The sequence below is a fragment of the Neoarius graeffei genome, chromosome 28 (genome assembly GCF_027579695.1).
Source record: "Neoarius graeffei isolate fNeoGra1 chromosome 28, fNeoGra1.pri, whole genome shotgun sequence".
Taxonomy (NCBI): domain Eukaryota; kingdom Metazoa; phylum Chordata; class Actinopteri; order Siluriformes; family Ariidae; genus Neoarius; species Neoarius graeffei.
The window spans coordinates 15,563,454-15,578,951 of record NC_083596.1 but is presented as its reverse complement, the minus strand read 5'-3'; the positions used below and the strand labels follow the sequence as shown (position 1 = coordinate 15,578,951).

General features: G+C 42.3%; 1 protein-coding gene across 6 annotated transcripts in view; it reads left to right on the top strand.

Moving 5' to 3' along the window:
* Positions 1–4,408: 4,408 nt before the first annotated feature.
* The window catches only part of fam222ba (family with sequence similarity 222 member Ba), a 222,570-nt gene continuing 211,480 nt past the window's right edge, over positions 4,409–15,498 (top strand). For 4 of the 6 annotated variants that reach the window (XM_060912365.1, XM_060912366.1, XM_060912363.1 and 1 more), the window contains exon 1: positions 4,409–4,525. The gene's annotated coding sequence lies outside the window, so the exon portion shown is untranslated. Of the gene's footprint in view, positions 4,526–7,105; positions 7,313–15,498 lie in introns of those variants that run through there. The other 2 variants (XM_060912367.1, XM_060912368.1) reach the window with 1 other exon arrangement.

Sequence of the window (15,498 nt, the reverse complement as noted above, 5' to 3'; positions counted from 1 at the left end):
CATACATCCAAAAAAGATGGGACAAAGTACAAATTGTAAATAAAAACGGAATGCAATAAATTACAAATCTCAAAAACTGATAGTGTATTCACAATAGAACATAGACAACATATCAAATGTCGAAAGTGAGACATTTTGAAATTTCATGACAAATATTGGCTCATTTGAAATTTCATGACAGCAACACATCTCAAAAAAGTTGGGACAGGGGCAATAAGAGGCTGGAAAAGTTAAAGGTACAAAAAAGGAACAGCTGGAGGACCAAATTGCAACTCATTAGGTCAATTGGCAATAGGTCATTAACATGACTGGGTATAAAAAGAGCATCTTGGAGTGGCAGCGGCTCTCAGAAGTAAAGATGGGAAGAGGATCACCAATCCCCCTAATTCTGCGCCGACAAATAGTGGAGCAATATCAGAAAGGAGTTCGACAGTGTAAAATTGCAAAGAGTTTGAACATATCATCATCTACAGTGCATAATATCATCAAAAGATTCAGAGAATCTGGAAGAATCTCTGTGCGTAAGGGTCAAGGCCGGAAAACCATACTGGGTGCCCGTGATCTTCGGGCCCTTAGACGGCACTGCATCACATACAGGCATGCTTCTGTATTGGAAATCACAAAATGGGCTCAGGAATATTTCCAGAGAACATTATCTGTGAAAACAATTCACCGTGCCATCCGCCGTTGCCAGCTAAAACTCTATAGTTCAAAGAAGAAGCCGTATCTAAACATGATCCAGAAGCGCAGACGTCTTCTCTGGGCCAAGGCTCATTTAAAATGGACTGTGGCAAAGTGGAAAACTGTTCTGTGGTCAGACGAATCAAAATTTGAAGTTCTTTATGGAAATCAGGGACGTCGTGTCATTCGGACTAAAGAGAAGAAGGATGACCCAAGTTGTTATCAGCGCTCAGTTCAGAAGCCTGCATCTCTGATGGTATGGGGTTGCATTAGTGCATGTGGCATGGGCAGCTTACACATCTGGAAAGACACCATCAATGCTGAAAGGTATATCCAGGTTCTAGAGCAACATATGCTCCCATCCAGATGATGTCTCTTTCAGGGAAGACCTTGCATTTTCCAACATGACAATGCCAAACCACATACTGCATCAATTACAGCATCATGGCTGCGTAGAAGAAGGGTCTGGGTACTGAACTGGCCAGCCTGCAGTCCAGATCTTTCACCCATAGAAAACATTTGGCGCATCATAAAACGGAAGATACGACAAAAAAGACCTAAGACAGTTGAGCAACTAGAATCCTACATTAGACAAGAATGGGTTAACATTCCTATCCCTAAACTTGAGCAACTTGTCTCCTCAGTCCCCAGACGTTTACAGACTGTTGTAAAGAGAAAAGGGGATGTCTCACAGTGGTAAACATGGCCTTGTCGCAACTTTTTTGAGATCTGTTGTTGTCATGAAATTTAAAATCACCTAATTTTTCTCTTTAAATGATACATTTTCTCAGTTTAAACATTTGATATATCATCTATGTTCTATTCTGAATAAAATATGGAATTTTGAAACTTCCACATCATTGCATTCCGTTTTTATTTACAATTTGTACTTTGTCCCAACTTTTTTGGAATCGGGGTTGTACATTATGGCTGGGAAACCACTACAGCTTGCGCCAATTACAGTGTACCGAATCTTTGAACTGTAGGGGAAACCGGAGCACCTGGAGGAAACCCATGCAGACATGGGGAGAACATGCAAACGCCACACAGAAAGGCCACGAGGTTCGAACCCGGAACCTTCTTGCTGTGAGGCGACAGTGATAACCACTACACCGCCGTGTCGCCAACCAGTGGGATTTGTACTTTGACTTAAAGTGCCATTCCACCATTGGATGTATTCTTTGGCATAAAATACAATATATTTTATGACAACATGACTAGACAGAGAAATCTTTTAGCTTCAAAATGATATATCAAACATAATTTTTTGACAATGACAAGTATATTAATTTTGCGACCAAAGTCACCTACCCTTTTAATTTCCACGCGGTAGTGAAACGTGATGTCATCGGCAGGTTCCCCTTCTTGTGTACCACGTCACGTGTGACGTGCATGGGCGCCGCCAGGGGGGGAAAGGTTAGAACAATTATAGGCGTCCAGCACTGCCATGGGGCCCTTTAAGGGGCTGATAATATGCTTTTAATGATTTTAATAAGACTTTTGAAATATCAACAATGCAATATTCCATCTGGTAAAATGAGCTAATTGAACAAGGTTATCTATTTCTTGAGTTCTTCAACATATTGTCATTTAACCCTCCCCCTTCTGCGAAATGGTACGGTCCAGTTCTGGTAGAAGTGCGATGCGTTAAATCTGTGCGCTACCTGCTGCTGTGTCGCGGTGCAGCAGCCAGCCAGCCAGCAGTGGAGTGCGTACAGTCTATGATCGCTAAATATGAAGAGTGGCTGTCAAAAACGTAAAGAAAGGCAGCTGAAAGCTGAGAGGGACCGGAGAGGCAGGCAACTGGTCACTCAGTTTTTCCCAAAGAAAGGTAGCTATCGCTCACATGTGTGTTCAAAATATTAGCGAATGGTAAATGAACAGTATGAACATGGTTGGATTAGCCTATCAAGAGAACACTTTTACAGTTTGTACAGTGACATTTTTTCCATTTTAATAACTGAACTGACTTCTATGATAAACAAGATGAAATATTACGTTATGCTGGTGCTAATAACTAGTGCTAATAACCAGTTTTATAACTAATGGGGTGCCCTAAATATACACAGATTCAGCCTCAGGGGGACCTCCGCCCTACCGAACCACTGAACCCCCCTTTCGAGAAGGAGGTAAGCAGCAATACAACCCATAAATGCTTTAGGATTTAAGTTTTTAATGAGCGAGCGCCATATACAGTTTGCTAGATTAAAGTGTTGCTAATAACAGACACCAGTCAAGTGTTTGACATGGTTACGTGTGTGGAATGTTCACACGTTCTAAACCATTGGTTTCAAATTGAGGAGCTGGAGAAAGCGCAGCACACATAAAAGAGGGATAGAGGTTACAACATATGAAGAAATACGTACATAATTGATCAAAATGAAATGCAAAATCTTGAATTTTCATTTGTGATTGTAAATGCACCAGAATTAGTAATTAGTCACTGACCAGTTTTCATCTAGTCCCTGGTAGGTTAATACATAAAATGTAATAAAGTCACAAACTCAAGGTCCATGGGCTATCAAAAGTCAAATAATGACAATAGTGCAATTGTGACGAGGGTGGGCAAAGTTGGGGGGCCCAAAATTCTAATCTTTCATGGGGCCCAAAATTTCTGGCGGCGCCCCTGGTGCCGTGGCACAGATCAGCAGCAATGGCGGATAGAACGCGATTTCCACTTGTCGATTGCTGTGCCGATATTCACCATCGACCGTCTCCTTTGGGCATCACTTGCTATTTTCCTTCGCTTCTTTTCCGAAGCTGACAATCGCGTTCTATCCGCCATTGCTGATAATCTGTGCCACGTCACACAAGAAGGGGAACCTGCCGATGACATCACGTTTCACTACCGCGCGGAAATTAAAAGGGTAGGTGACTTTGGTCGCAAAATTAATATACTTGTCGTTGTCAAAAAATTATGTTTGATATATCATCTCATCTCATCTCATCTCATTATCTCTAGCCGCTTTATCCTTCTACAGGGTCGCAGGCAAGCTGGAGCCTATCCCAGCTGACTACGGGCGAAAGGCGGGGTACACCCTGGACAAGTCGCCAGGTCATCACAGGGCCGACACATAGACACAGACAACCATTCACACCTACGGTCAATTTAGAGTCACTAGTTAACCTAACCTGCATGTCTTTGGACTGTGGGGGAAACTGGAGCACCCGAAGGAAACCCACGCGGACACGGGGAGAACATGCAAACTCCACACAGAAAGGCCCTCGCCGGCCACTGGGCTCGAACCCAGGACCTTCTTGCTGTGAGGCGACAGCGCTAACCACTACACCACCGTGCCGCCTTTTGATATATCATTTTGAAGCTAAAAGATTTCTCTGTCTACTCATGTTGTCATAAAACATATTGTATTTTATGCCAAAAAAATACATCCAATGGTGGAATGGCACTTTAAGTAATGAAGTTGGGTACTTTGTCCACCTCTGGCTCGACCTCAGTAATAAATACTCTATTAAAGCTTTATTCACTGGACACTAAGCAAGCTCTTGGATTAAAATAGTGACTGTATCTGCAGTTGATATTTAGCCACTGTAAATGAAACATATAAAAAGCTAATAAGAAATAACTGCATGACTAAAGATGCCATTTTTCTGTTCAGGCGACGTCGAGACACACCTGATCCTTTAAGCGGCTAAAATCATGCCAGATTTTCTCAGGCAGAGGTTCGCTCTGCGCATGCGCCGCAAGTTGGTGCCGCAGACAGCAGCAGTGATTCGGCAACGCAGAGGGGAAAAAAAAAAACAACAACAAGCAAAAAAACCACTACCCCAAATAACAAACTATCACCATGTTTTGAGCCGTACGCATTGCTGTTGCCCACAGAGAGTGAGTATTTTCTTTACATTACAGTCTGATTTATAAAAATAAAAAGCTCCTGCTCCATCCATTTCAATGTTAGAAAAGCAACAAAGGAGTCAGCGCTTTCTATTAGGTTACCTTATGCTGCCTTCACTTGCACCCTCAGGTTTGTGTTCTTTGCCACTTACCCAAGCTGTAGCCTAATTATAAAATCTCTGCATCCAAGTGCACCATATCCTTCTTAAATCAATTTTATTATCAGCACTTCTTATCGTAAATAATGAAATATTAGCTATTATATATGTATTAATATACAGTACGACTAGTAAAAGTAAGTTGTATATTATATATGTATACAATAATAATAATAATAATACTTAGAATGAGACACAGAAACCGATTTTTTCCCCCATCACGATAAAATAATAAAGGTTAGCAGTCAGTCAGGAATTTAGTTATATCACATTGAACTTGTATGGATGCTGGTGTATAACTTTTGAGCCGAAAACTCATGTTTTACAATAATTCAGGGTAGCCCATGAAGGCTGCATGAATACTAGAAAGCTGGTCTTAGCATGCTAGCTAGCTCGCAGTATTAAAGTATAGAAATACAATTAAATGCACGGAATGTTTGGCTTTATTCAACACAATTTAAACGTGATAAGTTATTGTGTTGAGTGGTTGGTGTATTGCTTGAGGAGAAAGTCTGCCAATAAGCCGGTTGTCTATCAGTCACTTGTGTTGTTACTGTTATAACATGGTTATAATTAATATACTTGCCAGGTGAAACGTTACAACTTTTGGCTTTAATTTTTTTTTTGGTGGAAATGCATTTATTTTACAGTATTTAATAAAAATAAAATAGAAAATGCATATTTACTTGCACGATGTGCAAGGTGCATGGGCTATGCACATAGCCTGTATTTCTAATGAGTCTTCATGCCTTGTAACTTCTTTATTTGTTTTTAATAAAGAGTTCTGTCTTATTTTATATGCACGCAGTCTATTGTGTGATGCGCTGTTCTGTGTTATTACTACTGTTATAATACATAGGGCCAAATTACTCAATTCAATCAAGGAGGGCTTTTTTTTCGTAACACTGGGCCGTATTTCTGAAATGCTATTGGCCAGTTCGTTGCTTGGTTACGGTTACAAAATTTAGCAAATTTTCTCAACAAAATGGCTGACTCTGCCGACTCAGCAGTGCCGCGTTTCGCTATGTTTGACGAAGAAATGATAAACCAATTGAAAGCTGCAAGCGAAAATGAAGATACCAAAAAAAAAAAGTACGGATTTTTGGCTTTCCGTGTTTAAGAAATGGGCCGCAGAAAGACAAATAAACGACTCTCTAGTGGCATGTGAATGCTGCGAGTTAGACAAGGCGCTATCGCAGTTTTTTTGTGTCACGATGAAAGACGCTTTAGAAACTGATTCGAACGTGCAAGATAGTCTTGCGCCCTGATTGGTTCAGAAAACGTGAACGACAAATGTTGTGAACTTGAATGGCTTCCGAAGTATGAATTTGGCCCTGTAAACAAGTAATAAACAAGTAATCGTATGGCTCCTCGTAAAATTAAGGATCAAGTTTACTTTTTGAAATGTTCAAAACTTCGAAATCACTCGTGAAATTGATCCTGAATTTTACTCGGCCCCATACGATTACCTATACTAACACAAGTAGCACTTCTTTCTGGATCAATAAACCATCCATCCGTCTATCCAGTACTCCTAGACAGAATAATATTCGCTGATTAATTCTCCTAGACAGAATCATTTGCTAATTGCACACTGTGTTTAATCCAAAACTGTTTGTCCTGGAGGCTGAAATGCATGTGCATTAGGCAGTATTTCTGGAAGTGTTAATCAAACCGAGTCATTTATCTCAGGTCTAGGTTGTCAGGCTGACTACGGGACTCAGGCCGAGCCCAAATAAAGTCGCGTTCTGTTTTCTGAAAAAGCATTCATCCTCATGACCTTTGCTGAATATCAGAGCTGTTGTTTCGAAATGCCACCGTGGATGTTTGTGCTCTGTGTTTTGACAGCAGAATAGCCGGAAAGTTAGAGATTTGCACATGGACAGAATAGCTGCTTGGCTGAATCTGTAATTGTGAGTTGTTTGGATGCTTAATTCAGCAACTGTCTGATTACTGCAGATGCATTCGAGTAATTAGGCTTGTACAACTACAAGGCTGCAGATTTGTTGATTATCACGCAACAAAACATGTATATATACTGTAGTATAGCTTTTTTTTTATTCATAACACAGGATAAGGATAAAGTTTATTCTGGTAATCAGACAGTAAAAGTCTGTGTGAGTGCAGAAATGTGATTTATGTCTCTGCGACAGTATATTGAACCTTTTATTAGCCTCACGCGCTGTTACAAATGAAAAGGGGTCGGCAAGGTAACAAAGGGTTGACGTCATGGATCGCATCCGGCCTCGGCTGAAACCCCGCCTGTTTTTCAGGACGTCGCCAATGGGATTGGTGCGTCGCACTTCCGTGTCTGAGCCGTGGTCCAATCAGAGTGAGAGTAGCGTAGGACTTCCGCGTTGATGTAAACGAATGGGCTGAGTTAAGTGAGTGAAGTAGCAGTGCGATAGTCGCTGTTGGCTGTGTGCTGCCGACCGGATCCGGTTTATATCTGCCTGCTCTGCTCTGCTCTGCTCTGCTGTGCTGTGGACGTGCGGATTTCCACCGCGTTCTGCTGCCACACGGTTGGGATTTTAATCATGCATCCGAGTCCGGTGGATCTGAGCTGAACACACAAATCATCTCTTCGCTGAATGTCACCCGTCTGTAATCGGATGGTGGGGTAAGGACCGTGTTTTGTTGTGTACAGCTGTATTGTCTGCTCCTGTGCCTATATGTGGTGGTCTTCTTCTTCTTCACTTCTCATCTCATCTCATCTCATCAATCGACGATTTTCATCATAGCAGTTTTTTTCTTCCTCATCAGAGCTTATTATTGAAAAATCAAGGCACATCTGGTTTTCCACTCTAAATAACCTGTAAAAGTTATATAAATAACAGTTATCACAGATGTGCACGTATTCAGCATGTTTATGTTCCCTGATCCTTGTAGTAAACTATAAAGTAGGTTATTTTGTGCGTCTGTTTTTTTTTTTTTTTGAGAATTTTCTCAAATCATTCATATCTTTTTATTTATTTATTTATTTATTTATTTAACTTCCCGGCCGAAATGTAATATAACCCATCCTCGCCTTTACACGGAACGTCATTAGTTCTAAAAAAGTGCGTTTTCTTTTGGCTTATTTGATTTACAGATGGTTTTGCGCATGCGCACAGACGCTCTTTTCTGTCCGTCCGAAACAAGAGCTTGACATTAGCTCGCCTGAGAGAGAGAGAGAGAGGGGCAGTTTTTGTCGTGCCCTACATATCCAAAGAGTGCATAATTAAGTTTCAGAGCCCTTGTTTCCCCCAGAAATCCGGTCTCCTGTTCTCAGCCCAATTATCATGTGCACTCAGGGATGATTTGGATGTCTGGGTGTCACGTTTGTCTTTACTGCAGAAAAATCCATTATGGCTTTTTTTTTTTTTTTTGGCATTTCAGATTTCAGCCCAAGACAGACAGTCATCCTAAAACGCCCCCGCCTACCACTTGATTATTTGTAAAGAGATTTAGTCTGTGCGTGTCCTGAAACAGCCTTGTATTTCGAAGCAAAACTGTTATTGATGGAGTTTTGGATCTCCTCCATGAACAACAACAAAAAAAATCCTTTCATAGTCCTTCTTTGACCCATACTGGGTCTTTTTTTTTTTTAAAAGCCCCATCTTCCATACTAAAAGGAGCATATCTGTCTGAAACGTAGAAGTGCCTTCTCTAAACCAGCGGTTGAGTAACAATGAGCTCATTATGAGCCCACACAGAAAGAGCCACTATGTTCGGCGCTATGTGCCTGACCGCCGAGCACTACAATACAAGGCCACCTACTAATGCATGTGCTAATTGGCGAGCGCCTCCACGTCCGCGTGCTAAGGGCCCGTGGCTGAGTTTGTCTTTTAAGTGCTTTATTATGTTTAATTGACCTTCCTGTGCAAAAGCATAACTCGCTGAAGGGGTGCATAAAAGGAGTGCGAGCTCATTTCTGCATGTTTGTCATTAACGTTGTTGGGCAAAGCACTGCAAGCTGGCAAAGCACTCCAGTAAATATTAATTAGAGCCTTTGTGCATGTGTGTTGGCGTAAACAAGGTAGTTTCAGAGTAAAAGGCAGCCACTAATGTGCACGCATGGCACACATCCCAAACCTGGTAATCTGTCCTTTATGCATACCATAAATGTATCACGTTTCGCTGTGGAGCATTTTGTATGCCCTGCTAAATTCAACAGCCCCGTTTCTAGTATTCGGAATGAGCCAAACGCGAGAAAATGGAGATTGATTGATTGATTGAGAGACAGAAAGGTATCAATACTCGTCCTGTCCATGTGATTGTCATTGAGCAGACGTCTCCAATCAAGCCCTAAAAGTTCCGTCTTACTGACACTGTGTGTGTGGGAGAGAGAAATTGAAAGCACGGTGAAGGTGTCAGAAGGCCACGATACTCTGCCGTCATGTAATTTTATATTCTGGCAGTTGGATCCTGACCCCTGACTGCGCAGCTCAGAGACAGGTTGTAAATACAGATAGTAATTGCTGAGAGAGGGAGGGAGCGGGAGAGCGGCATCGAGAGGAAGAACGAAGGAGAGAGAGAGCCAGGGCAAATTAGTTTCAGCCCTATCACACAAGATAAGTGAATTTGAGACTTTTTAGAGCTCTGAGAGATGAGTGGAGCACCCTCAGAATGGACTGATTAGGAGGAAGGGGCAGGTCATGCCACAGACTGCAGGCTCATTCATCACAAAATTACATCCTGCCAATACAAACTAGCAGCACTTTATACAGAAAAACATAACGAAAAAATGAAAGCACAAACGCAAGCTGCTACTTTGGCCAAGGCTAAAAAGTATTGACTTCTAGCTGACGCATACCCTGTCCGAGTAATGAGAAGCAACTCGAGTAGCTTATATTCCCAGAGTTCTGTGAGTAACCATAGCTACAGTTATAGATAGATAGATACTTGGTTTGGATTGACATTCATTTGTATGCATAGATGACCGGTGGTTTAATAGTAAAGTGCACAGTGTTTAGTAGAGGTCCGAACACATTTTCAGATCCAGTCCTCTCGTCTTGTCTTGACTGCTGCTTGTGGAATTTTGAAGTACTGTGAAAGTCTGGCAGATACACAGACGCCCTTTTAAAACACGCCAAATTTTAAAATGAACTTAAATATTTTCCAAATGGTATATTCGTACTGTATAGTTGATTTCTGATGAGAGTTTGCTGTTCGAGCCAACATCCTTGCCACAGCGTGACAATCACAACTCTTTCAGTATTTCTTTTTATAATATTGATTGATTTTAGGAAGTGATAAATATGAGTTTGGTTTTTGAAAATCACAAAATATGTTCACTGAGGTGGGCGGTACGGTGGTGTAGTGGTTAGCGCTGTCGCCTCACAGCAAGAAGGTCCGGGTTCGAGCCCCGTGGCCGGCGAGGGCCTTTCTGTGTGGAGTTTGCATGTTCTCCCCGTGTCCGCGTGGGTTTCCTCCGGGTGCTCCGGTTTCCCCGACAGTCCAAAGACATGCAGGTTAGGTTAACTGGTGACTCTAAATTGACCGTAGGTGTGAATGTGAGTGTGAATGGTTGTCTGTGTCTATGTGTCAGCCCTGTGATGACCTGGCGACTTGTCCAGGGTGTACCCCGCCTTTCGCCCGTAGTCAGCTGGGATACGGTAGGCTCCAGCTTGCCTGCGAACCTGTAGAACAGGATAATGAGATGAGATGTTCACTGAGTTGACCTTATGTTCAATACGCCCATGATCTCATCTCATTATCTCTAGCCGCTTTATCCTTCTACAGGGTCGCAGGCAAGCTGGAGCCTATCGCAGCTGACTACAGGCGAAAGGCGGGGTACACCCTGGACAAGTCGCCAGGTCATCACAGGGCTGACACATAGACACACAACCATTCACACTCACATTCACACCTACGGTCAATTTAGAGTCACCAGTTAACCTAACCTGCATGTCTCTGGACTGTCGGGGAAACTGGAGCACCCGGAGGAAACCCACGCGGACACGGGGAGAACATGCAAACTCCGCACAGAAAGGCCCTCGCCGGCCCCGGGGCTCGAACCCGGACCTTCTTGCTGTGAGGCGACAGCGCTAACCACTACACCACCGTGCCGCCCAATATGCCCATGATTAGATGATGAAATATTTACCTCATACTGAGGCAGCTAGCTAAGTTAGCTAATGGTGGTAAACAAAATAATTTGGATTGTCATGATATTTTGATGGATTTGGTTACTGTTGTTGATATGACAGTAAAAAAAAAAAAAAAATCAAGACGAACACGCGCATCCAACCATGACAAATGTGCGCTAATTTCCTAGCAGGTAACCCACCGGTTAGCAATTCAAGTGTGAATACTGGGCATTTTTAATGAGGTAAACAGATGTGCACAGACGTTTTTAGACCATTTTAATGATTTTTATTGGAAGTAAGAAATTATTTTAGACAACTTTATTATTTCACACGTGTGTTTTAATGCTTTAAAATGACCATATGAACAGTTGTCCATATTGTTCAGCTCAGACAAGCAAACAGCAGTTTTTCCCTCAGAGTTTTTTTTTTTATATAAACATGGAGGGCTGTATAAGTTTACAGAGCTTGTCAAACTGGCTTCTCGTAGCTCAAATATCTCATGTGTCTGTACTCATTTGTGTAGCTGTGTTCCAGAGTGGGCCACGAAGTAAAGAATGTATGTCTGTCTTTCTCCTTTACCTAATGGAGTGACGGAGCGAGAGCGAGAGCGTCCCTCGGGTTAAACACCGAGCAGTTAGCCCAAGCCCCGCACACAGAGCAGTTAAACGTCTTCTGTTACACATAGGCAATAAATCTTAACTGCTGGATCATTTCATGTTTCATCCGGATTAGTTCGACTTGTACCTCCTCTTTATTACACAGACACGTCTACATCTCCAGGCTCACAGTCTCTCTTCTTTGAAATCAGAAGTAAGGAGGTATGAAGCCTTAAACTTTAATTCCTGTCAGGGGTAGGGCTCATTCACAGTGGCTCAGGAGGAACCTGGGAGCAAAAAGAACCTCAATAGGAACATCTCGGCGAGGCCAGGCAGTCCGTTTGATTTTACCGAGGCGGTCTGGACTGGATTCCTGGGATAATGCAGCTGGTAGCACCCTCTGTTTGATTTTGCGTTCAGAAGAATGAGTTCGTATTTGTTCTTCCATTGGTGGTATCTGGCTGGATTTGAGCCCTGATGTGTGGCACATGTGCATGCAAGTGTGTTTTGAAAGGTTTTCACTGGGGTATTTGCGTTCAGGCGTGTCTTTTATGACTTTCTGGTTGCGCTCAAAAGCTGTATGAAAATCAGGTATATGATCGTTTGAGCTGCAGAAACATTGTAAAGCTCATAAAAGGTCACGTGACGTGCTTGACTTGTCAGATTCAAACGAACACGAGAGCTGCTCTGAGATTAGCCTGTATGAAGCTTTGGACGCCATCAAACCGGGTGAGGCACGATTTATGAAACTGTGTTCTTGATTCATGATGGTGTCATCTGTGTAATGCCAAACGTCACGAAGTAGAAAATGCAATGGTTTAAAACCGTACTCCGGTTCTTCATTGGTTTTCAAGCAAATTATTTCTAGGAAATATAATAACTTGGTGTACTTTGATATTCTCAGTAAGTGCTATCATAATTATATTGATGTTATATGCCTACTTGGGGGGCGGCACGGTGGTGTAGTGGTTAGCGCTGTCGCCTCACAGCAAGAAGGTCCTGGGTTCGAGCCCCGGGGCCGGCGAGGGCCTTTCTGTGCGGAGTTTGCATGTTCTCCCCGTGTCCGCGTGGGTTTCCTCCGGGTGCTCCGGTTTCCTCCACAGTCCAAAGACATGCAGGTTAGGTTACCTGGTGACTCTAAATTGACCGTAGGTGTGAATGTGAGTGTGAATGGTTGTCTGTGTCTGTGTCAGCCCTGTGATGACCTGGCGACTTGTCCAGGGTGTACCCCGCCTTTCGCCCGTAGTCAGCTGGGATAGGCTCCAGCTTGCCTGCGACCCTGTAGAAGGATAAAGCGGCTAGAGATGATGAGATGAGATGCCTACTTGGATTTCATGGATATCTTGGTGTCTTCTGAACTGTTGGACCTGTTTAATAGTATGTGGTTTTTTTTTTAAGCGAATGCTGATTGTCATTTAACACTATGGTATCAACAGTTTTGAACTAGGAAGTGGAATTTTACAGGGTGAACAAAGATGAGCGATACACCAAGGGGAAACATCCCAGTGTGGTTTTCTAACACTACGTTCAGACTGCAACCTGAAACGACCCATATCCGATTTGTTGTGAAATCCGATTTTTTTGTTAGGCCGTTCACATTACCAATTATATGAGACTTGTATGCGATCTCCAATATGAACGGAAAACGACCCAAAAGTGTCCCGCATGCGCAAATTGACACGTAATAAGCACATCTACGTAATACGTAACCAAAAAAAAAAGCGCACTCTTCAAGTTTGCAAGTAAAGCATGGAGATGAGGCGAGACCTGGCGATGTGGTTTTTGTGGCGGCGGCGGAACTCGCACAATAATCTGATTAATGTGGGCAGCAGACTAATGAGACCGAAGGTGTCAAATTACTGGAAATTTCCAGAACAATCTTATCTTGTAAAGACAGGATGATTTAACATCCAGGTCCCTACCAAATCCACCATTAGCTTGATCAATTCTATAAAAGTCTATTTAAATTCTGAAAACTGTACAAATGTTGTTGTTTTCCACCAAAGAGGCGGGATTAGCCAACGCAGAATAGTGACGTTTGTCTCTTGTTGATGACGAGTAGGTCGCATGAATGCGACCTGTCCGGTCAGACTGCGGTCGCATGTGAAAATAACGGATATGCATCGGAATTAGGACCACATATCCAAGCGGCCTGGGTCGCATGTGAAAAAAATCGGATCTGTGTCGTTCAGATTGTCAATAACAAATCGGATACAGGTCGCATATGGGCAAAAAAATCGGATATGGGTCGTTTCAGGGTGCAGTCTGAACGTAGTCTTAATATACTTGTAAGTAGTCTTGGAACACTGCTCGTCGAATCAAATTAGCTAAATGGCAGACGCTACAGGAGTGTGAAAGCAAGGACTACTAGACTGACAAACAGTTTTTACCCCCAGGCCATCAGGCTTTTGAACCACGGATTATAATCACCATCTACCTCTATATTTCCATCAGGCTTTGAACCACGAATTATATTAGCAATTTTGCACAAGACATTGCACAGTATATCTACCGGTATCTTTATGTTTGCACATTGTTTGCCTTTTTTTTTTTTTTTAAATGTTATCTTCATTTTTCACTCTACCTTTATATTTTGCATTCCATATGCACTTTATATTTTATATTTCTTTTTATATTGGTAAGCGTAGTTTGGTCGGGCAGTTGCAAAATAAGAATTTCATTACCCAATAATGAACCGCTGTGTCTGTTATTGTGTATATGACAAATAAAAATCTTGAAATGGTTCTAACTGTTGTATCACTTAGAACATGGTACCTTGTGTTTTTGAACCCGCCCACTTTTCAAGTGATCAAAAAATATTGGAACATGTAACCGACAGGTTTTTCTTGTTGCCCTGTTTGATCGTTTCAAGAATTAATAGCGCTGAATGTCACCAATGAAGGCTGCGTTCGTTGTTAAAAATGATAAACCATGTATGTATGTGTGTGTGTATATTCTTACCCGGTGGGACATGTTTATCTCCAGTCTGTTTGTCTTCTCCGATGACTCCAGACCAAGTGATCCGGAGCCAGTGCGTGACGGTTGGATGCCATTATCTCAGTGTGACATGAGATAAGATGGCTGACCAAACTAATCAGCATCCTCCACCCAACGGTGTGGGTGTTCTGGCCTGACCAGTCAGCATCTTCTTGGGAACAGCGAGTGCGTGATATAGACTGTGAAACGCATCAATAGCAGATGCGCCATGGCATCACTGTCTGCTCCCGTTCAGTTCGTTTCGCTGTTAACGAGGGGTTACGGAAGGATGCCATTAGCATGGTGGCACTTTGCTAATTGGCCATTTGCTTTTCTGACTCTCAGGCTGCCAAAACCTCTTGGCAGTAAATGCTTGTGTCAGATACACATCGGCTTTGGATTATCTTGAGTGCAAATCTGCGACCTAGAGTGAAATCTCAAGGCCACTGGATCAAGTGTCTGTAGGTTGACCTGGCATAGCTCTATTTCACTAGATGCATATGCATTCCGAAGACTTATTTACGGGTTTAAAAAGAAATTCTGATTTCGGGTTGGTTGCGCCAATAAGGACTAGATTCAGAGTTTGGAGCTAATCAAGGATTTGTTGATTTTTATTTTGATTAGAGTTGTGTCGAGCCATTTTACTTTAACATGGCTTTAAAAAAATATGTGATTAAAATCCTAACCTCTGATTACACCTTGAACTGGGATGAATTCTTACTGGAAACACAAACAAACTGATTGGCCAGCCTGTCTGCATTTACCTGTGTACGTATTTGTGTGCGCTGGTTTCCGGCGGGGTGAAGGAAATTTTAACACCGTGACACACAAGTTCTTCGCATCCGGTCTTTGTTGAAACAATAAATGATGAGTGATTGCATGTGTGCAGTGTTGTGTTTTTTTTTTTTTTTTTTTTTTTTTTGCCGCATCTATCCAATCTCGACAATCCACCTTGCTGCTTTTCAGAAACTGGTGCAAGGTTAAAGTGAATCTTAGCATGAAATGCTAAGCAACCTGATTTTATCAAAGTTTACAGTAAAGTTATATTTAAATGGTTTCTATACAAACCTCAGCGTTTTTCAAGAAGACTTAAAGTTTGGTCCAGGGCTTTGAACCGGTTTAAGGAACGAAAACGAAAACCGGGAACTTTTTCTATTTCACAT